The sequence below is a fragment of the Leopardus geoffroyi genome, chromosome B1 (assembly GCF_018350155.1).
Source record: "Leopardus geoffroyi isolate Oge1 chromosome B1, O.geoffroyi_Oge1_pat1.0, whole genome shotgun sequence".
Lineage (NCBI taxonomy): Eukaryota > Metazoa > Chordata > Mammalia > Carnivora > Felidae > Leopardus > Leopardus geoffroyi.
Window position 1 is genome coordinate 18,678,270 of NC_059327.1, and position 23,796 is coordinate 18,702,065.

A 23,796-nucleotide genomic window follows, 5' to 3' on the forward strand; every position below is an offset into this window, starting at 1 on the left:
GTTTAGGAGTGAGGGTGCCAAAGAGGAGCATGAGGATGTAGGACCGCAAGAACCCTCTGAGAAGTGTCCCCCCAGTAATCACTACCTTTCCTGACTAAGCAGACAAATGCCCCTGTGCGTGCATGCTTGCAAATTTCCAAAAGCAAGACTTCTTACACTAAAATAACTTTTCCTAAATGGCAATATACAAATACAGGATTTTCCCCCTGTCACTTTGATTAATGCTGTTTGGATTCTCATAAACCACCTAATAATTGACAAAGGGGGAGGGGGAGTCAGAATGTCTACAGGGATGACCCTTCACATTCCAGACCTGGCTTCACAGGGTGCTGGCATTCGGAAAATGTTCTTTAATCTGTTTCCTATTGACCTTTCAAATCCTGTTAATTGCTTGTACAGTAAGCATTAAAAGTCAAGCCTGGCAAAACCAAGAAAGCTGAAAGTTTTCATTCAAAGGATGAAACAAATGACAGGAACCATGTCAAATGTGGGCCAGGTGGGAAACATGGGACATTGACTAGGAGACTGTTCAGTAGAGAGGAAATGGACTCATTCAGGTTGACCCCAAGGGGAACTCAGGAGACAGTAGTTGTCTCTGGGAGAAATTACTGGGACCCTTGACACCTCAAATCTGTAACAAAGATAAACTATCAATTCATGGAAATACTTTCAAGAAGATTCAAATATCAGATGGTATTGGGTTATTTTGTACTTATTTCTAACTTCAAGCTTCTGTATCCTATTCTGAAATTACTGTTCACTTCAAAACTTATCTTCAACATTCTATTAAAAATTTTGACATGAGTTTGAATTTCAGTTTATAAGGAAAAATCAGGCATGAGTGATTTTTTTAAAAAATCACATATCCTACTCCCTGGTACTTGCCATATAACATTTATAATGTTCCTTCCTATAAATTGGTTCAATATTCCCTATCATTAAAGGGAGAATTAGTGAATGTTTTACCAAATTATTTTGGGCTTAGATTCTGTTCTGCCAAATTTCAAAATTTGGACAAAATTGACTTTGGCCATAGAAAGTAGATAGCTATTGGGGCACCAGGGTGGCTCAGTCGGTTAAGCATCTGACTTCGGCTCAGGTCATGATCTCATGGTTCATGAGTTCGAGCCCCACATCGGGCTCTGTGCTGACAGCTCGTAGCCTGGACCCTGCTTCAGATTGTGTGTCTCCCTCTCTCTCTGCCCCTCCCCCAAGTGAGCTTTGTCCCTCTCTCTCTCCCACTCTGTCAATTAAATAAATAAATAAATAAATAATAACTCTGACCCCACATCACCACAACACTGCAGCACCTGGGGATTGTGAATCGGCACACTCAGGAGTGCCCTGCTTCCCTCCCTTGTGCCAAAAGATCAGGAGCCATTGAGCCACAAGGTAGATGGCTTTATTCCTGTGGAGGGAGGAGACTCTCCTCTTTGGGAGGAGACTCTCCTCTTTGGGAGGAGAATCTAAACAGAAGCATGTTATTGAAATGGAGCTCCAGAAAATTACAGCTTTCCAGATGCTACTCTGTGGAGGCTTTGCTGTGCATCCTCATTAATAATTAGTGGGTAATAGAAGAAAACCATCTGGGCACTGAGACCTATGATCTATGAAAGGTGCTGTGGAAAAGCAAACTGTGATATAGGGATTTGAACTGCCTGTGCCCCTTTCTTCCACCCCCATCCAGGCAAAGCAGATACAAAAGAAGAGAAGTCACATGGCGTTATCTCCAAAAGACTCTGCTTATCTTGAATACTTGAAAAACAGAATGAGTCTTGATGAGGAAGAATTACAGTCTTAGCATATTCAGGACGCCCTGGCTACCTCAGTAAGGCATGTTGAATAGGGCATCTGGTGAGAGATGGTGAATCCTTCAAACAGCCACTGTTCATCTTGTTCCCACCACATGGAAGCCACTATAATAGACATTCAGACAAATAAAGAGGAAGATCGATATGAAAATCTCTGTCTGCAGTGAGTTTCTTTCTTTTCCAATTAGGTAGAGGAGAGAGCAATGTAAGGCAGTAAGTGTAAGAAAGAAAGATAAAAGTTACGCTCTGATACAGGCAAAACAACAAGCAGTGGAAGATCAAAGAAGGGAGGTTAATTTCGAATAAGGGTAATGGTGGAAACTTCAGTGAGAACATGCCGTCTGAGAGAGATCTTGCAAGGTGATGTGGAAGAAAAGAGGTAAAGATAGAATAAGGGAGAGCATGAGCAAAGGATGAGTTAGGAGTTTTCTTAACATTTTAAGGAAAAGAAGTTCAGTCCTCTTTTGTGCTGGAACACAGAAGAGCTAGACAGAAGGATCTGGAAAGAAACTTAGAAAGGTAGAGTTAGGGCAAATTATACAAGACCACAAGATCTGGAAAATAAGACTAGGACTTTCAACATTATACCACAAGCAAGACAAAGCTAATATGGTTTTGTATGCATGTGTGTGCTGGAAGTTTAGCTTAGCTACCTGATGGTATTGCTGCCTCCGCATTCATTTTATTTGGCCAAGCAGGCTGCGGTGACCTTAACCTGATACTAGCCCCTCAAGCACACGACCTAAATAGCAGCTCTCAGAGTCACCAGGTAGAGAGAGAGGTAGTGAGGGCCAGATGGAGACCACACTAAGGAACACGAGGATTTGAGCCTAAGCAACCAGGCTTGTTGTTACTGTGATAGGCTAAGTAGGGATTAGTGAGGACAATGGTAATGTGACTACCACAGAGAAAGTCAGTATTAGGTAAAGCAGAGCCACTGAGATATGAACTCAAGAGAGAAAGGGTGACGCTGAACCTGAGTTTGGGGAAGGAGAAAATGGCAGTACCATGAGTTGCAAAACCAAACCCCGTGAAAGAGCAGGATCAAAGAGGAAGGTGATCTTTGAACAGGCCCATTTCCCGTACAGTGTTTAACTTCATGCTACAGGATCACCGTTGCTGGAGCCCTCCCTCAGAATGAAGGGGCACAGCGGCATGGAGTCTGTATACTCCAATGTATTATGTAAATCTCAAGGAACTAGAGAGAACTGTTATTAAAGAGAAGGAAGGAAGACTGATAGGAAATTTTTAAAAGGAATAGGAAAGTTATAGGTAGGAAAGTTATAAAAATGAACTTGAGTGATTTAAAACTGGTTAAAACCAGCATGCTGAAAATTTTGTTACTAAAAATTTTAAATGAGACCATATTGAGTAGATCTCTCCAAAGCAGAACAAGAGAACCACTAATCTCCCTTCTGATTACATGATTATATAATTTTATGAGAGCAGGTTAACTTTTGCTTTAAATATAATTGCTGGGTAATAGGAGTATGAACCAAATACAGAGAATTTGAAATAAAAAAGCGTCTGTATTCCCAACTCCACAAAATCTGTGCCAACTGATTATAGATAATAAAATATTTTATGTATGTATTTAAAAGAAGATAATTAATAGATGTAACAACTATTGTCAAATTAGCCAAATTTATACTCTTGGTTTCCAATTTTCACTTCTCTCCAGAAAGTAGAATTATTCTTAGCAGTTAGTAACATAAGTCTCAAAGGATATATGAAGTCTTTACTTTGATTTATAAGCTTCAGTGTTAATTAAACTAATGCCAACTATGCCAACAGTCTGCAGATCCTCTGACAAATAGCAATGTAAATGACAGATCTGGCTCATGCACAAATAGATGGAGGCTTGCCTGATTTTTAAAAGGTATTTCACAGATTTGGCCATATAATACTTAATCTATAACTGCTCATTTTATCTTGGAAAATGCTGTCTATAAAATCCTGGAGAGAAATCACCCTGGAGTACAGACTGATTTTATATGGAATAAGCCAATTGTTCCTGAGAAAAAGTGCTATTGAGGATGAAGCCCAGACATTACAGAAGCAACCTGAGTTCCATCAACTCTTCCTCCCATCCTCCCATGCATGTGCCCTTATACACTTCAGTCGTTTTTTAGTAGTGGTCTTTCAATGAACTCCATCTCAACTTGTGCATCCCTCCTCTTACAGGAACCTACATATCAGGGCAGTTTCATAATTGCCTTTTGCTCCAGCTATCTCTTAAACACAATCATATATGCCAATTCTTGAATTTACTTATTTTTTTTAAATGTTTATTTCATTTTTGAGAGAGAGAGACTGCAAGCAGGAAAGGAGTAGAGAAAAAGGGGATCAGAAGATCTGAAGCAGGCTCTGTGCTGATAGCAGTGACCCTGATGCAGGGCTCAAACTCACGAGTCGTGAGATCATGACTTGAGCTAAAGTCAGCCGCTCAACAGACTGAGCCACCCAGGTATCCCTTGATTTTACTTTTTAAATAGCCTCCTACCGGGGTGCCTGGGTGGCTCAGTCCATTAAGCTTCTGACTCCTGATTGCAGCTCAGGTCATGATTTCACAGTCATGAGATTGAGCCCGTGTTGAGCTCACACTGGCTATGGAGCCTGCTTAAGATTCTCTCTCTTCCCCTCTCTCTCCCCCTGCCCCCACTCATGCAGGTGTGCTCTCTCAAAAATAAATAGCCTCTTTTCTCACCATGTCAGCAGTTATATTCAATATTATATTAATGATTCTAAAAACAGGTTTAGAAAAAAGTATATGCTACATTTTGGGTGGCACAGTGGGGATTTAGTCAAGAAAACTTGTATTGGTTCCTGGGTGTGCTACTTCCTAGAGTTGTAATTAAATCTATTCCATCAACCCATCTCTTTATTTTATTATTGCATTATATTTTCCAACTAATAGATATGAACAGAAGTATAAAATAGTAAAGTTAATATAAATACTAATGAACCCTCAAAACTAAGAGTTGGTTCCTCAAATATATGACAAAATTGACAAACCTTTAGCTACAGTGATGAAAAGAGAGAGAGGGAGAGGAGACTCAAATAACTAAAGTCAAAAGATTTTAGGGACTTCTGGGGAAAATGACCTAATAGTAGGAGGACCCTAAGCTCATCTTGTCCATAGATACAACTAAATAACAGCCATATCGGGGTAAATAACCCAGAAAATGCCCCAAAGACTGGCAGAACAGACTATCCACAGCTACATGTAGAGAAGAGGCCACATCAGAGAGGATAGGAAAGGCAGAGACACAGGCTCTAAAGGGATCCACCAGACGGTCCACAGGAGGGAGGGACACCACAGGTTTAGAAAGGAGGAAGTAACAGACCCTCACCTCACGCACTGGGAGCCCACGTGGGAAAGACAAATCCCGATAACATTTGGATCTGAAAACCAGAGGGGGGAGTTTCATGAGTTCTTACAGTCATCGAGGCTTAAAGCCTGGAACTTTAAAAATCACTGGTCTCACAGGACAGCTGGTAGGGCAAGAGGAAACTGAGTCCCAGCCTTTAAAAAGATAGCACAGGGGCGCCTGGGTGGCGCAGTCGGTTGAGCATCCGACTTCAGCCAGGTCACGATCTCGCGGTCCGTGAGTTCGAGCCCCGCGCCGGGCTCTGGGCTGATGGCTCAGAGCCTGGAGCCTGTTTCCGATTCTGTGTCTCCCTCTCTCTCTGCCCCTCCCCCGTTCATGCTCTGTCTCTCTCTGTCCCAAAAATAAACAAACGTTGAAAAAAAAATAAATAAAAATAAAAAGATAGCACAACAAACAGCCTATGGAGATGCAGCATAGAAGCACCAGTTTGAAAATCACCCGGGGTATATGGGAAGGAGATATGTTCACTAATCTCAGAGGATGTACTGGAGGGGCAGGAATCATTGGGAGACTTCTCCAGGAACAAAGGAACTGGCAGGCACCATTTCCCTCCCGTGCCTCGCAGCCTACATGCATAGACACTTACAGGAACTACCATGGTGCCAGCACTTGCCACCTGGCTTGCTAACAGTGCACGCCACTGCCATGTTTTCTTGCAGCTGTCCCCCTTCCAGCCAGGCCTCAGATTCAGGTCCCCAATCACAGCTGACCTGCACAAACCTTCTAACACCATGTGTCCCAGCCCACCTGCTTTTGTGGATCTTCCTTCTATGATCCAGCCTGCCTTGATCCCCTGTGGCTTCAGGTCTCCCCCTGCTGACGTGGACCTTCCTGACACTGACTGACCCTGTGCTCTCCTGCAGTTTGCAACTACTGAATCTCTGGCAAATGTCTGCTCTGACTCAGTGTAAGCACAAGGTGGCCCCAGACTGGTCCACTGAAAACACAAGGACCAAACCCTATGACAACAGCCAACACATCTGATATGCAAGGTTCTGGTGAACAGGAGACATTGCATTGCAGGGTACTACAGGATCTTTTATTTTTAAGGCCACTACTTTTTTTTTTTTGTAACTTTTAATGTTTATTTATTTTCAAGAGAGACACACACACACGGAATCCAAAGTAGGCTCCATACTCTGAGCTGTCAGCACAGAGCCCGATGCGGGACCCAAGCCCACAAACTGTAAGATCATGACCTAAGCCAAAGTCAGACACTTAACTGACTGAGCCACCCAGTGCCCCGAAAGGCCACTACTTTAAAAAAAAAAATTTAACATTTATTCATTCTTGAGAGACAGACAGAGCATGGGTGGGGGAGGGGCAGAGAGAAAGAGAGAGACACAGAATCCAAAGCAGGCTCCAGGCTCTAAGCTGTCAGCACAGAGGCGGAGGCGGGGCTCCAACCGCGAAGTGTGAGATCATGACCTGAGCCAAAGTTGGAAGCTTAACTGAGCCACCCAGGCGCCTCCACTACTTTTAAAGGCAGGAGATGTAGCTGACTTTCCTTATACATACAAACAGACACAGAGAATTAGAAAATAATGAGGAGACAGAGGAATACATCCCAAATGAGAGAACAGCACAAAATCACAGCAAGAGACCTAAAAAGAGATAAGTATACTCTGATAGAATAAGTAATGCTCATAAAAATATTCACTGAACTTGAGAAAAGAGCTGAAGACCTCAGTGAGAAGTTTACCAAAAATATAGAAAACATAAAAAGAACCAAAGATAGATGAATAACTCAGTAACTGAAATTAAAAATACACTAGGTGTATTTTTATGCCTGGGTAGCTCAGTACGTTAAGAATCTGACTCTTAATTTCAGGTCAGGTCATGATCTCACAGTTTTGAGATTGAGCCCAGCAATGGGGCTCCATGCTGGGTGTGGAGGCTGCTTAACATTATCTTTCTCCCTCTTCTTTTTCCCCTCCTCTGCTCACATGTGCATACACGTGCACTCTCAAAAAAAACCAAAACAAAACAAAAAAACAAAAAACCCACACTGAAATAAAAATACACTAGATGGAAGAAGAACAGATCAGTGACTTAGAGGACAGAGTAATGGAAAACAAGCTGAACAGGAGAGAGAAAAAAGTAATTAAAAATGAAAAGACTTAGGGAACTCAGGGACACCATCAAGCATGTTAACATTCACATTATAGCGATACTAGAAGAAGAGAGGAAAGGGAGCAGAAAGTTTATTTGAAGAAATTATAGCTGAAGACTTCCTGAATCTGGGGAAGGAAAGAAACAAACAGATGCAGAAGGCACAGAAAGCCTCCCAAAAAAATCAACCCAAGGAGGTCCATCCCAAGACACATAGTAACTAAAATGGAAAAAAGTAGTGATAGAGAACTTTAAAAGCAGCAAGTGAGTCGCCGGGGCGCCTGGGTGGCGCAGTCGGTTGAGCGTCCGACTTCAGCCAGGTCACGATCTCGCGGTCCGTGAGTTCGAGCCCCGCGTCGGGCTCTGGGCTGATGGCTCAGAGCCTGGAGCCTGTTTCCGATTCTGTGTCTCCCTCTCTCTCTGCCCCTCCCCCGTTCATGCTCTGTCTCTCTCTGTCCCAAAAATAAATAAACGTTGGAAAAAAAAAAAAATTAAAAAAAAAAAAAATAAAAGCAGCAAGTGAAAAGAAAATAGCTACATAACAGGGAAACTCGATAAGGCTATAGGCTGATTTTTAGCAGAAACTTTGCCAGCCAGAAAGCAGTGGCATGATATATTCAAAGTGCTGAAAGAAAAAAACCTGCAGCCAAGAATACTCTATCCAAGAAGAAAATCATTCAGAATAGAGAGAAAGAGTTTCATAGATAAAAGTTAAAGGAATTTGTGACCACTAGACCAGCCCTACAAGAAATGTTAAGGGGATTCTTTGAGTGGAAAGCAAAGACAATAAGTAGGAGTAAGAAAATTAGGAAGGACAAAAGCAGTAAAAATAAGTATATCTATAAAAATTAGTCGAGGGATTTACAAAATAAAAAGACATATAGTATGACACCATATGCCTAAAACATGAAGGGGAGAAGAGTAAAGAATGGGTTCAGAATTAAGCGACCATCAACATAAGGTAGACTGCTATAAGCAGAAGATGTAATTTACATACCAAATGGTAACCACAAATCAAAGAACAGTAATAGATATACAAAAAATAGAGAAAGGAATCCAAATATATCACTAAAGAAGCCAAAAGCCATGAGAAGAGACAACAAGAGAAGAAAGAAACAGAGAATAACTACAAAAACAAGTAATAAAATGGCAATAATTGTGTATCTGTAAATAATTTGAAAATAAATACACTAAATGCTGCAAACATAAGACATAGGATGACTGGTGTGCCTGGGTGGCTCAGTTTGTTGAGCGTCTGACTCTTGATTTCAGCTCAGGTCATGATGTCATGTTTCATGGGTTCAAACCCTGTTTTGGGCTCCATGATGACAGTATGGAGCCTGCTTGGAATACTCTCCCTATCCCTCTCTGCCCCTTCCCCACTTGACTTGTGCTCTCTCTCAAAATAAATACATTTCAAAAAATTAAAGAATTAAAGACACAGGGAGACTGAATGCACAAAAAGAGCAAGAGCAAGACCCATGTTTATCCTGCCTATAAGGAACTCATTTCAGACCTAAACACAAAGGCAGATTGACAGTAAAGCAATGGAAAAGCATTTAGCATGCAAATTGAAGTGAAAATAAAGCCAGCATAGGAATACTTGTGTCAGAAAATGTAGAATTTAAAACAACAAGAAAGACTTTAACATCAAAGAAGAACACCATATGGTAATAATGGGACCGATCCAACAAGAAGATATAATAATTACAAATATTTATACGCCAAACACAGAAGCACCCACCCAAATTCATAAAGCAGCTACTAACAAACATAAAGGAAGTACTTGATGCAATACATTATTAGTAAGGGCTTTTAACACCCCATTTTCATCGATGGATAGATCCACCCAAACAGAAAATCAACAAGGAAGCAGTGGCTCTGAATGACACAGTAAATCAGTAATTGAAAAACTCCCCCACAAAGAAAAATTCAGCCCAGACAGCTTCACATGTGAATTCTACACAACATTTCAAAAAGACTTAATACCTGTTCTCAAACCATTCCATAAAATAGAAGAGGAAGGAAAGCTTTCCACCTCATTCTATGAGGCCAGCATTACCCTGAATCCAAACCCAGATAAAGACACTACAAAAAAAGAACACCAGGTGAATATCTCTGATGAACACAAATGCAAAAATCCTCAACAAAATATTAGCAAACCAAATCCAACTATACATTTAAAAAATCATTCACCAAAATCAAGTGGGATTTATTCCTGGGATGAAAGGCTGGTTCCATATTTGCTAATCAATTAGTGTTATACATCACATTAACAACAGAAAGGATAAAAACCACATGACCATTTCACAGACACAGAAAAAGCACTTGATAAAGTACCATATCCATTCATGACATAAACATTCAACAAAGTAAGTTTAGTGGGACACATCTCAAAGTATTAAAGGTCATGGATGAAGAAACTACAACTAACTTCAGACTCAATGGTGAAAAACAGTTTTTCCCCAAAGATCAGGAACAAGACAAAGATGTCCACTCTTACCACTTTTACTCAACAAAGTACTGGAAGTCCTACTCACAGCAATCAGACAAGAAAAAGAAACAAAAGAAAATCCAAATTAGTAAGGAAGATGTAAAACTTTCACTCTTTACAGATGACATGATACTATATATAGAAAACCCAGAAGACTCCAGCAAAAAAACTGCTAGAACTGATAAATAAACTCATTAAGGTTGCAGGATAAAAAAATCAATGTACAGAAATCTGTGACATTTCTATATACTAATAATGAATATATATAAAGACAAATTAAGAAAATAAATTCCATTTAAAATTACGCCCAAAATACCTAGGAATAAATGTAACCAAAGAAATTAAATACCTACACTCTGAAAGCTACAAAATTCTGACGAAAAAAGTTACAGATGAAGTAACAAATGGAAAGATATTCCATACTCATTGATTGGAGGAATAAATATAGTTAAAATGTCCATACGACCCAAAGCAATGTACAGATTTAATGAAATCCCTGTCAAAATACCAATAACATTTTTCATAGAACTAAAACACATAATCCTAAAATTTGTATGTAACCACAAAAGACTTAGAATATCCAATGTAATCTTGGAAAAGAAGAACAAAGCTAACAGATAGCAAAATGTGATTTAAAGATATATACTGCAAAGTTGTAGTAATCACAACAGTATGGTAGTGAAACAAAAATAGACACATAGATCAATAGAGCAGGATAGAGAGCCCATATATAAACCCATGATTATATGATTAATTTGTGACAAAGGAGGCAAGGTTAGGAAATGGGAAAAAGTCTCTTGAATTAATGGTGTTGGTAAAACTGGACCATTTTATCATACCATACACAAAAATAAACTCAAAATAGATTAAGGACCTACATGTAAGACCTAAAACCATAAAAGTTCAGAAAACAGCACGGACACTAATTTTTCTGACATCAGCCATAGCAACATTTTTCTAGATAGTCTCCTGAGGTAAGGGAAACAAAAGCAAAAGTAAACCATTAGGACTACATCAGAATAAAAACAGAAGGAAACAATCAACAAAACTAAAAGGCAACCTACTGATTGGGAGAAGGTATTTGCAAAGGGCATATTTGATAAGTGGTTAGTATCCAAAATATATAAAGAACTTATACAACTCAACACCAAAAAGCCAAATACTTCAATTAAAAAAAAATAGGCAGAAGACATGAATAGACATTTCTCCAAAGAAGACATAAAGACTGCCAATAGATACATGCAAAGATGCTCAGTATCACTCATCATCAGGGAAATGTGAATCAAAATCATAATGAGATTATCACCTCACACCTGTCAGAATGGCTTAGAATACAAAACATAAGAAACAAGAAATGTTGGGAGGATGTGTAGCAAAAGGAACTCTGGTATACTACTGGTAGGAATGCAAACTGGTATAGACACTGTTGAAAATAGTGTGGAGGTTCCTGAAAAAATTAAAAATAGATCTACCAAATGATCCAGTAATTCTACAGTTGGGTATTTACCCAGTGAATGCAAAAACACCAATTTCAAAAGATACATGCACCCCAAATGCTTATAGCAGCATTATTTATAATAGCCAAAATATGAAAGCAACCCAAGTTTCCATTGATAGATTAATGGATACAGAAGAGGTGGCACACATTTGTGTGTGTGTGTATATACACACATACAGTAGAGTATTAGCTACAAAGAATGAAACCTTGCCATGTGCCACAACATGGATGTAAATAGAGAGCTAATGAAATAAGAAAGCAAGATAAATATAAATACCATATGATTTCACTCATACATGGAATTTAAGAAACAAAACAAAGAGAAAAGGCAAACCAAAAAAAGAGATTCTTTACCATAGTGAACAAACTAATGGTTACCAGAGGGGTGGTAGGATCAGAGAGATAGTTGAAGGGATTAAGAGTACACTTATTACAATGAACGCTGAGTAATGTATAGAATTGTTGAATCACTATATTTTACACCTGAAGCTAATATAACACTGTATTTTAACTGTAACGGAATTAATAAAATAAAATAAATGAAAAAATAAAAGAGGAGCATTACGAACAATTTTATGGAAATAAAAAAGGACTGTAAGAGACTACTATGACAATTGTATATCAACAGATTGGGCAACCTAAATGAAATGGACAAACCTACCAAGACTGAATCACGAAGTAATAGAAAATCTGAACAGACCTATTAGTAATAATGATATTGAATATGTAACAAAAAACTTCCCAACAAAGAGAAGTCCAGGACCACATGGTTTTACTGGTGAATTCTAATTTAAAGAGAATTAATATCAGTGCTTCTCAGACTCTTCCAAAAAATTAAAAAGGAGTGAATACTTCCCAAATCATTCTTTTAGACCAGCATCATTGTAATACCAAAGGCAAAGACACCAGAAAACTATGGACCAATATCCCTGATGAATAGTAATGCAAAAATCCTCCATAAAATACTTGAAAACAGAATTTCACAGCACATTAAAGGGATTCTGCAACATGAATGAGTGGGATTTATTACTGAATGCAAGCATGGTTCAACATGTGAAAATCAATAACTGTATTATACCACATTAACAGAATAAAGGGGGAAAAACCTACATGGTTATCTTAGAGTAGACAAAGTATTTGACAAAATTCAATACCCTTCCCAGATTAAAAGAAAAAAGTTAATAAAATAGGAATAGAAGGAAGCCACCTCAACATAATAAAAGCATCTTTGTAAAACTCAAACTAATATACTCATTGGTGATAAACTCAGTGCTCTCACTCTAAGGACAGGAAGAAGACAGTGATGTCCACTTTTGCCACTTCTATTTAGCATAGTATTGGAAGTCCAGCCAGAGCACTTAAGCAAGGAAATGAAATAAAAGCCATCCCAATTGAAAGGAAGAAGTAAAATTCAATCAGAAAACATTGTGATATATAGAAAACCCTAGATTTCAACAAAAACCATTAGCATAAATTCAAGAGCAATTGCATGATACAAAATGAATGCACGAAAATCAGTTACATTCCTCTATGCTAGCAATGAACAATTCCCAAAGGAAATTAAGAAAACAGTTCCCTTTAAAATAGCATTAGGAATAAACTCAACTAAGAAGGTGAAATGTATATACACTGAGATTATACAATGTGGCTCAAAGAAATTAAAGACACTGATAAAAAGAAAGCCATTCTGTGTTCATGGACTGAAATATTTAATAATTTAAGATGTTAGTACTACCCAAAATGATCTGCAGATTCAATGCAATCCCTATCAAAACTCCAATGAGTATTTTTAAATACATAAAAATTCAACCTCAAAGTGATGTAGAAACTTAAAAGACCCCAAATAACCAAAAACAATCCTGAGAAACAAAATTGGAGATCTCACATTTTCTGATTTTATAACGTCCTGTGAAGCTGCAATAAAGCAGTGTGATGTTAGCACAATAAGTAGTGTGGTATTAGCACAATAACAAAGGACCAAAAGAATAGAGAATATAGAAATAAAGCATTTTATATATATTATATATATATATATATAATATGTATATAATATATATAAAAGTATTATGTATAGATTATAAATAGATTACATATACATAAATAGATTATATATGTAATCTATTTAAATGATTTTCTTTTTTTAACTTTTTTAAAGTTTATTTTGAGAGAGACAGAGTGAGTGGGGAGGGGCAGAGAGAGAGGGGAGACAGAGAAATGCAAGCAGCCTTGAACCCACAAACTGTGAGATCTTGACGTGAGCCAAAACCAAGAATCAGACACTTAACCAACTGAACCACCCAGGCACCCCTATATAAATGATTCTCAGCAAGGGTACAAACAGGTTTCAACAGGAAAAAGATAGTCTTTTCAATAAATGGCATTGGGAAGACTGGCATATTTACAATTAGCATGAAGTTGGACCCTACTTTACACCATCCACAAAAGTTAACTCAAAATAGATCAAAGACCTAAATGTAAGAGCTATGAGTGTATAAATCTTAGAGGAACACAGAAAGAACGCTTCATGGCACTGGGTTTGGCAGTAACGTCTTAGATATGATAATGAAAATACAGGCAGCAGAGGAAAATGGATAAATGAGGTTAGACCAAAAACACAAACTTCTGCACATAAGAGGACACAATCAACAGAGTGATAAATGCAACTTACGGAATGGGAGAAACTCTTTGCAAACAGCATTGTATCTGATAGAGTTACTATCTAGAATATATGAAGAACTCCTATAATTCAACAACAACAAAAAAACCCAATTAAAAAAATGGACAAAGGACTTGAATAGACATATCTCCAAAATGTACAAATGTCCAATAAGCACAAGAAAAGATGTTTAACATCACTAATCATTAGGGAAATGTGAATTAAAACCATAATGAGATAATACCTCACACCCACTAGTTGACTACTAATGACAATAACAAAAACAGATATAAACAAACCAAAACAAACAGGTATAGGAAAAGATGTGGAGAAATTGGAATAAATGTGTATTATTAATAGGAATATAAAGTACAACTACAATATAAAAAAGTATGATGATTTCTCAAAATATTAAAAATAGAATTATCACATGATCTAGCAGTTCTGCTTCTGAGTATATACCCAGAAGACTCGAAGAGATAATAATATGCCCATGTTCATATCAACATTATTTACAATAGCCAAAAGGAGGAAATAAGCCAAGTATCATCAGCTGATAAATAAATAAACTGTGGTCTATACACAATGGAATATTATTCAGCCTTAAAGAGGAAGGAAAATCTGACATACACTACAACATAGATGAACCTTGAGGACATTACATTAAATGAAAGAACATAATTACAATATCACAAATATTGTATGATTCCACTTATAGGATGTAAAGAGAATAAATTCATACAGACAGAAAGTGGAATGGTGGTATCTGGGACTGAGGGGTGGAGTTTGTTGAACTGAAATGGTAAAACTATTGATCTCTGAGGCTTGGTTCTTCATCCATCCTGTTAATATCATTTATGTAGTAATTTAATTGTTTAAATTTTACATTTTGATTTTGTTTCACAAAAATGCACTCAAATGCTAAAATTTAACATTGATAAATTTTACCTTGGGAAAAGAATTTTTAAAAATTTACATTTACCTGATGTAGTTAACACACTGCAGGATCTTTGGCAGTATGTTATAATGGAAACAAATTTTGGTCAAGAGTCAGGAAAAGTGCCTTCTCATTCTAGGTTCCAGGATGAGCTCTATTCTATTCAGCTGTCCTTGAGCAGAACATGTAAATGCTTCCTTCTAATGTAAACGTAAATGTAATGTAAATGTAATGTAAATGTAAATTCTACATTTGCCCAATGGAGATGATAATATTCTATCATCATATGCTACCCATGCTGTAAACTTGCTTTTTCCAAATCATGAGACTCAGTATAACACAGTAGTTTAAATCACTTAATAGTTTTGTGATCATAGGCAAAATGCTAAACATCTCCATCTGTATAGAGAGATAATAATAGTACCTGCTTTCCCCAGAAATGGACCCACAAACTTATGGCCAACTCATCTTTGACAAAGCAGGAAAGAATATCCAATGGAATAAAGACAGTCTCTTCAGCAAGTGGTGCTGGGAAAACTGGACAGCGACATGCAGAAAAATGAACCTGGACCACTTTCTTACACCATACACACAAATAAACTCAAAATGGTTGAAAGACCTCAATGTAAGACAGGAAGTCATCAAAATGCTTGAGGAGAGAGCAGGCAAAAACCTTTTAGGTCTTGTCCGCAGCAACTTCTTACTCAACACAGTTCCAGAGACAAGGGGAACAAAAGCAAAAATGAACTACTGGGACCTCCTCAAAATAAAAAGCTTCTGCACAGCAAAGGAAACAATCAGCAAAACTAAAAGGCAACCGACAGAATGAGAGAAGATATTTGCAAATGACATATCAGATAAAGGGTTAGTATCCAAAATCTAGAAAGAACTTATCAAATCAACACCCAAAAAACAAATCATCCAGTGAAGAAATGGGCAAAAGACATGAATAGACACTTCTCCAGAGAAGACATCCAGACAGCCAACTGACACATGAAAAAATGCTCCACATCACTCATCATCAGGGAAATACAAATCAAAACCACAATGAGATACCACCTTACCTGTCAGAATGGCTAACATTAACAACTCAGGCAACAACAGATGTTGGCAAGGATGCAGAGAAAGAGGATCTCTTGCATTGTTGATGGGAATGCAAGCTGGTGCAGCCACTCTGGAAAACTGTATGGAGGTTCCTCAAAAAACTAAAAATGGAACTACTCTACGACCCAGCAATTGCACTACTAGGCATTTATCCACAGGATACAAGTGTGCTGTTTTGAAGGGACATGTGCACCCCCATGTTTATAGCAGCACTATCAACAATAGCCAAAGTATGGAAAGAGCCCAAATGTCCATCGAGGGATGAATGGATAAAGAAAATGTGGTATATATAGACAATGGAGTATTACTTGGCAATCAAAAAGAATGAAATCTTGCCATTTGCAACTACGTGGATGGAACTGGAGAGTATTATGCTAAGTGATATTAGAGAAAGACAAAAATCATATGACTTCACTCATATGAGGACTTTAAGAGACAAAACAGATGAACATAAGGGAAGGGAACCAAAAATAATATAAAAACAGGTAGGGGGACAAAACAGAAGAGACTCATAAGTATGGAGAACAAACTGAGGGTTACTGGAGGGGTTGTGGGAGAGGGCATGAGCTAAATGGGTAAGGGGGCACTAAGGAATCTACTCCTGAAATTATTGTTGCACTATATGCTAATTTGGATGTAAATTTAAAAAAATAAAAAACAGTTAAAAAAATAATAGTACCTGCCTTCTAGTTTATTATGAGAATCAAACCAATTAACATATATATGTATGTATATAAATATATATATTTAAATATATATATTTATTTTTATATATTTAAAAATGTTTATATTATATATATTTATATAAAACATAATTATATATATAAACATATATTTATATATATTTTTATATATATATAAACATATTTTTATATATTTTTTATATATATATATAAACATTTAAAAATATATATATATTTAAAAACATATATATATATACATAGATATAGATATAGATATATGTAAAGGCACATAGTATTTGGCACATAGTAAACACTGTATAAGTGTTTGTTAAATAAAAGTTTACATGCACACCTTGAAAAGTATAAAAATGTATTTGTCATATGAAGGTCAGTTAGAATTTTTCCCTTAAAATGCTACTTTAGTTCAGTATATGCATTTCAAGTACTTCAGTCCATTTCCACATTTGAAAAAATGGATTAAATTATGTTTATTTAAGTTGTGTTTCTGACTTAAATGTTCTTACATCTTCCATGCTCAGTAAGATAGGAGTAAATATAGAAATCTTCCTGATGTTAGAAATTAAGAAGGTACATTTTTTTCTTCCCCATAAAAAGAGGGACACTTTTAACTAGGAAAGAGAGAAGACAATAAAGATGACTGAAACCGACTGGTTTATACAGTGTCTGTTGTTCAGTCCATGAAATTCTCACATGGGCTCTTCAGAGTGGCCTTTGAAGAAGAGGAAAGGATCCATGAAAACCACAGTCAATAAAAGATCTTCCCATTTCTTTTTCTCATTAAAAAAATGTTTATGTTTATTTACTCTTCAGAGAGAGACAGAGACAGAGTGTGAGCAGGGGAGGGTCAGAGAGAGAGGGAGACACAGAATCCGAAGCAGGCTCCAGGCTCTGAGCTGTCAGCACAGAGCCTGACACGGGGCTCGAACTCACAAACCGTGGGTTCACGACCTGAGCCGAAGTCAGAGGCTTAACTGAGCCACCCACGCGCCCCAAGATCCTCCCATTTCTTTAACTACACCTGACCTGACCGACCACAGACACAGGCTGCCTTTGGGGAGAAATGCCATAGTGTGGCCAGAAGAAGGGAGGGTCTGCCTTGAGCAAAGTCTAACTGCCATGACCAACAACAGAGTCCTTAGATGCTGGTAACTAGCCACCACTGTGCACAATACATGGAACTAGTGTTGGGTAAGATTCCTGGATTGGCTGGGATCAAAGACTGACCTCAAAAGAAGAAAGCTTGAGATTTATTTATCAAATATTGAGGTGTGATTTACTCACATAAAAGTTCCTTTAGTGAGCTTGTATCAATTAATATTAATTTTGATGGGTCTGTAATTGTTTTGTCATAGGTTATTTTTTTAGGATATAGCTAAGTTTGAAGGACAATATTGCTGTGATCATTACATCAAATATGAATCTACCCCATAAAACTAGTTGAAATTTTCAAGTGTATTCCAATACTCTCATGAATATCCACAAAAATTACTTTGACTTTTAATATTTTAAGTAGATATTTCATGATTTCAAATAAAGAAAACTTCAATGTGAAAATATGAATTCAAAACCAAATGGAGATGTGATAAATTGTATTTAGTGGACAGCAGAAACCCAATGAAGTGGAATATGGACTAGAGAGTGAAGCAGTGAGGGAAGGAAGAGAAATGGTCTCTCCCCTAAAGGTATGTTTAGCAAAATGAGGAGAAAATACAGATAATTTTAAAATGTAGTTCTACAAATGAGTAAGCAAACAAAAAAGCAGAATCAGACTTACAAATACCAAGAAGAAACTGATGGTGGCCAGAAGGGAAGGGATGAGGGGGTGGGCAAAATGGGTAAGGGGAGTGGGAGATACAGGCTTCCAGTTATGGAATGAATAAGCCACAATAATAATAGGCACAGCATACATAATATAGTCAATGACATAATTGCTTTGTATGTTGACAGAAGGTATCTAGAGGTGTGGTGAAGTGTAGAGAAGTTTGATCACGATGTTATATACCTGAAACTAATTAACATTGCATGTCAACTATACTCCAATGAAAACAAATAAAATAAAAATGCAGTTCTAGGAGTTATAAATGTAAAAATGTATTCATGACATTTTAAAGATAAAAAAACCTAGATATTAAAAATATGTTGAGTTGACCTAAAAAAGAAATAAACTGATATATCTCTGTACTATTTCACATCTAGATTTCTCTAGAGTCATGATGCATTTCAACAATAAAATTACTTAATTCTGAGAAATACCATCAGACCATCAAGAAAATATAATCAAATACAGATTGAATGGTCAGGGTCCCCAGTCATTTAAACTTCAAAGACTGAAAATTCTCTTTAATTAGTCACCTAATAAGAAAAAAAATTCATTCAGAAATCATAGTGGTAACACATCTAGCTCAATAGTCAATGTTCTATACACACCAAGTGCTTTATTTATACTGAATCTCTTCATACACACTTTAAGAGATGTAATATCTTTTACTTTGTTAAAACAGACTGCACTGATTACTTCTGATACATACATACCTAGGAAAGAACAAATAAGTTTTTGAAATAATATATTCCTTAGGAATCTGCTTTTTTGGAAAAAAATCAGATTTAAATACATATTTCATTTTTTATGTATTTGGCATGGTGATATCAATAATTTTTCACAGTATGCATAAATATTTTGTTGTAATGAATTTATCATTTCTTTAAAGAAGAAATAGTCATGCGATATTTCAAGAAGAATGTTAACTGATATTCTATGTTCATTAACTCACTTTTGTTGTAATTAACATAGTCATGTTAACAGTAGTGTTGATTTTGGGTTTTGATCAACCAGTGTGATTAATCCAGAAGTAATGGAATTTTTATGTAGTAAAATAAGGAATACTTGAAATTTAAGTGTATTTAATTAAAAGTTAGGTTTAGTTAGAAATATGACTGAATTTTTTTTTATTTAACTTGTTTTTTTATTTTTTAAAATTTACATCCAAATTAGTTAGTATATAGTGAAGTAATGATTTCAGTAGATTCCTTAATGCCCCTTACCCATTTAGTCCATCCCCCCTCCCACAACCCCTCCAGTAACCCTCAGTGTGTTCTCCATATTTATGAGTCTCTTCTGTCTTGTCCCCCTCCCTGTTTTTATATTCTTTTTGTTTCCCTTCCCTTATGTTCATCTGTTTTGTCTCTTAAAGTCCTCAGATGAGTGAAGTCATATGATACTTGTCTTTCTCTAACTAATTTCACTTAGCATAATACCCTCCAGTTCCATCCACATAGTTGTGAATGGCAAGATTTCATTCCTTTTCATCGTGGAGTAACACCCCATTTTGTGTGTGTGTGTATATATATATATATATATATATATACCATCTTCTTTATCCATTCATCCATCGATGGACATTTGGGCTCTTTCCATACTTTGGCTATTGTTGATAGTGCTGCTATAAACATGGGGGCGCATGTGTCCCTTCAAAACAGCACACCTGTATCCCGTGGATAAATGCCTAGTAGTGCAACTGCTGGGTTGTAGGGTAGTTCTATTTTTAGTTTTTTGAGGAACCTCCATACTGTTTTCCAGAGTGGCTGCACCAGCTTGCATTCCCACCAACAATGCAAAAGAGATCCTCTTTCTCTGCATCCTCGCCAACATCTATGACTGAATTTTTTAAATTTTACTTATATTTGCATTATTATACATAAAAACACTAAAAATGTGAATATCTAAATTCCACCTATTCTGAAAAAAAGCATATGGTATAGTAAATAGCAAAACCAATATGAGGCATGGGAGAGAAAAATTTATCACTGAAGGGGTACCTGGGTGGCTCAATTAAATGTCTGACTCTTGGTTTGGGTTCAGGTCATGATATCATAATTTTGTGAGTTTGAGCCCCCATGTCGGACTCCACGCTGGCAGCACAGAGTTTGCTTGGGGTTCTCTCTCCTACTCTCTCTGTCCTTCCTCCACTCACACTGTTTCTCTCTCAAAATAAATAAACTTTAAAAAAAATTATCACAATAAATAAAGGAAAACATTTACTAAGAAACAAGGAAAGGTAAAGTTAATTGGTAAGTAATCAGAATATATAAGAGCATTATGGAGGTCCTTGTTTTCATATGAATTAAAGAAAAATTTTATAGGTTTGTGACACAATGCTTGCCCTCTAACAATGTGGTCCAGTGGTTAACAACAAGTGTTTGGAATCAGGCATATCCAGTTCTGGTACTTGTTACCTGTGTATCATCAAGCAGTGTGCTCATATCCTTAATTTCCTCATTTTTGGTGATAATTAGAATCACTTGTTAAAACCATGAGGATAATAATAAATGTGTATGAATTAAATAGGAATTAGCTGAAAAATGTTGTAAACTGTTTCATATTCCTTAGCAGATTTTTCTTGGTCATCCTCCGTTTCACTTTTCAGTAAATGCAGACTTAGAGTTTGTGCTGTTGGGAACACTGTAGTATATTCTGTCCTGGGGCAGGTGCCACTAGAGTGAGAAAAATAGGGTTATCATTTATTGCATCCTCTGCAGAACCAAAGGCCCACACTGGGAGTTTCGCTCACTGCAGCTCTTTCCTTATTCATTCCACATCTGGCCACAATAAAGTTGGTCTAAAAAAAGTTGAAGGAAACACACACACACATACACACCTTTCCTTATTGCCAACATTTCTAAAGTAAAGAAATAGTGACAATAAAACCAGCTATCTAAAAACAGAAGAGAAAGTCTTCCTTACCCCCACTAAATCAGTTGGATTGACATTTTTTTCCTCTTAAAGTAGAAGAATAATTTGAATAATAAAGCAAAATATTTTAATTTAATTTTATATAGTACTATTTTAACCAATTTCTATTGAGATTTTATGATTTGATAGATACTGAACATTATTATGCTAAGATTCAAATTCTGGCCTAGCTCTGTATTGTTGTCTGTTTTGGACATTACTACAATGGGAAAATAAGGAAGTAGGTTTACAGTTGGCTCCGAATTCACACAAGATTATAAGAAATAATGATTTACCGGTTAATTTATTGTCTTAGCAAAATATTTTCAGGTGAAAAAATGTCATCTAAAAATGGCAAGATTCATCACTTTTATTACTTATCTATTAAGCACATTAAGTTACCTCTGCTTTTTAATTAGAAGTAACTGGCCTAAGAGCACCTGGGTGGCTCAGTTGGCTGAGTGTCCAACTTTGGCTCAGGTCATGATCTCACTGTTTGTGAGTTTGAGTCCCATGTCCGGCCCTGTGCTGACAGCTCAGAGCCTGAAGCCTGCTTCAGATTTTGTGTCCCCTGCTCTTTTGCCCCTCCACTGTTCATGCTCTGTCTCACTCTGTCTCTCAAAAATAAATAATTGTTAAAATTTTTTTTAAAGTAACTGATCTAAATATTAATATACCAATATATCCTTGTTTAATCAAAGTTTGACTTCAGATTAAAAATTATGAAAGTAAAAGATGATAATGTTTAATGATGCCTTCTTTTCTAAAAAAAATTTTTTTTAAGTTTTTTTATTTTTGAGGGGGGTGGGCACAGAGAAAGGGAGACACAAAATCTGAAGCAGTCTCCAGGCTCTGAGCTGTCATCACAGAGCCCAATGTGGGGGCTCAAAACCATGAGCCACCCACAAACTATGAGATCATGACCTCAGTAGAAGTCGGATGCTTAAATGACTGAGCCACCCAGGTACCCCTTAATGATGCTTTCTAAAAATTTTCTTAAGAGTATGAAATACAAAGAATTGCATGCTGGGAATATTCTTGAAGAGAATAGAGAAATATTAAATGAAAAATAAATTCCCCTTCATGATAATATTCAAAGAACTAAGTTTAGAAGAAATATACCTCAACATAATAAAGGCTATACATGAAAAACCCACAGCTAACATCATAATCAATGATGAAAACTGAGAGATTTTCTCGTAAGATAAGGAACGAGACAAGGATGTCCACTCTCACTATTTTTATTCAACAAAGTACTGAAAGTCCTAGCCACAGCAATCAGACGAGAAAGAGAAATAAAAGGCTTCCAGATTGTTAAGGAATAAGTAAAACTTTCACTATTTACAGATGGCATGATACTATATATAGTAAACACAAAAGAGCACCCAAAAACTACTAGTACTGATAAATTCAGTAAGTTTGCAAGATACAAAATCAAAGTACAGAAATCCATTTTTCAGGGTGCCAGGGTGGCTCAGTCAGTTAAGCGACCAACTTCCACTCAGGTCATGATCTCACGGTTCGTGGGTTCAAGCCCCACATCGGGCTCTGTGCTGACAGCTCTGAACCTGCTTTGGATTCTGTGTCTCCCTCTTTCTCTGCCCCGCCCCTGCTTTCTCTGTCTCTCATTGTCTCTCAAAAATGAATAAACATTACAAAATATTAGAAAAAGAAATCCGTGGCATTTTTATATACTAACAATAAAGAAGCAGAAAGAGAAATTAAGAAAGTAATCCCATTTACACTTACACCAAAAATAATAAAATATCTAAGAATAAATATAACCAAGGAAATAAAAGACCTGTACTCTGAAAAACATAAAATTCTGATAAAAGAAGTTGTAGATGACACAAATGTAAAGATATTCCACTAGAAAAAAATAATCCTAAAATTTGTATGTAACCACTAGAGATCCAGGATAGCCAGAGAGATCTCGAACAAAGAACAACCTGGAGGCATCACAATCCCAGATTTCAAGATATACTACAAAGTTGTAGTAATCAAAACAGTATTGACACAAAAATACATACACACAGATTAATAGAATAGAATAGAGAGCCCAGAAATAAGCCCACAATTATACGGTCAATTAATCTGTGACAAAGGAGGCAAGATTATGCAATGGGTAAAAGTCTCTTGAATAAATGGTATTGGGGAAAACTGGACAGCAACATGCAAAGAATACACTTTCTTACACCATGCACAAAATAAACTCAAAATAGATTAAAGACTGACATGTGAGACCTGAAACCATAAAAATCCTAAAAGAGATCACAGGTAGTAATATCTCTGACAATGGCCATTGCAACATTTTTCTAGATAGGTTTCCTGAGGCAAGGGGAACAAAAACAAAAATAAA

The 23,796-nt window shown here is 36.7% G+C and overlaps 1 long non-coding RNA gene across 2 annotated transcripts in view; it reads left to right on the plus strand.

The window, feature by feature from the left end:
- The window catches only part of LOC123585782, a 134,456-nt gene extending 132,494 nt beyond the window's left edge, over positions 1-1,962 (plus strand). For both annotated transcript variants that reach the window (XR_006706426.1, XR_006706425.1), the window contains one exon: positions 1,688-1,962. This is a non-coding gene — a long non-coding RNA (uncharacterized LOC123585782). The remainder of the gene's footprint in view (positions 1-1,687) is intronic.
- The last annotated feature ends 21,834 nt before the right edge of the window (positions 1,963-23,796 follow it).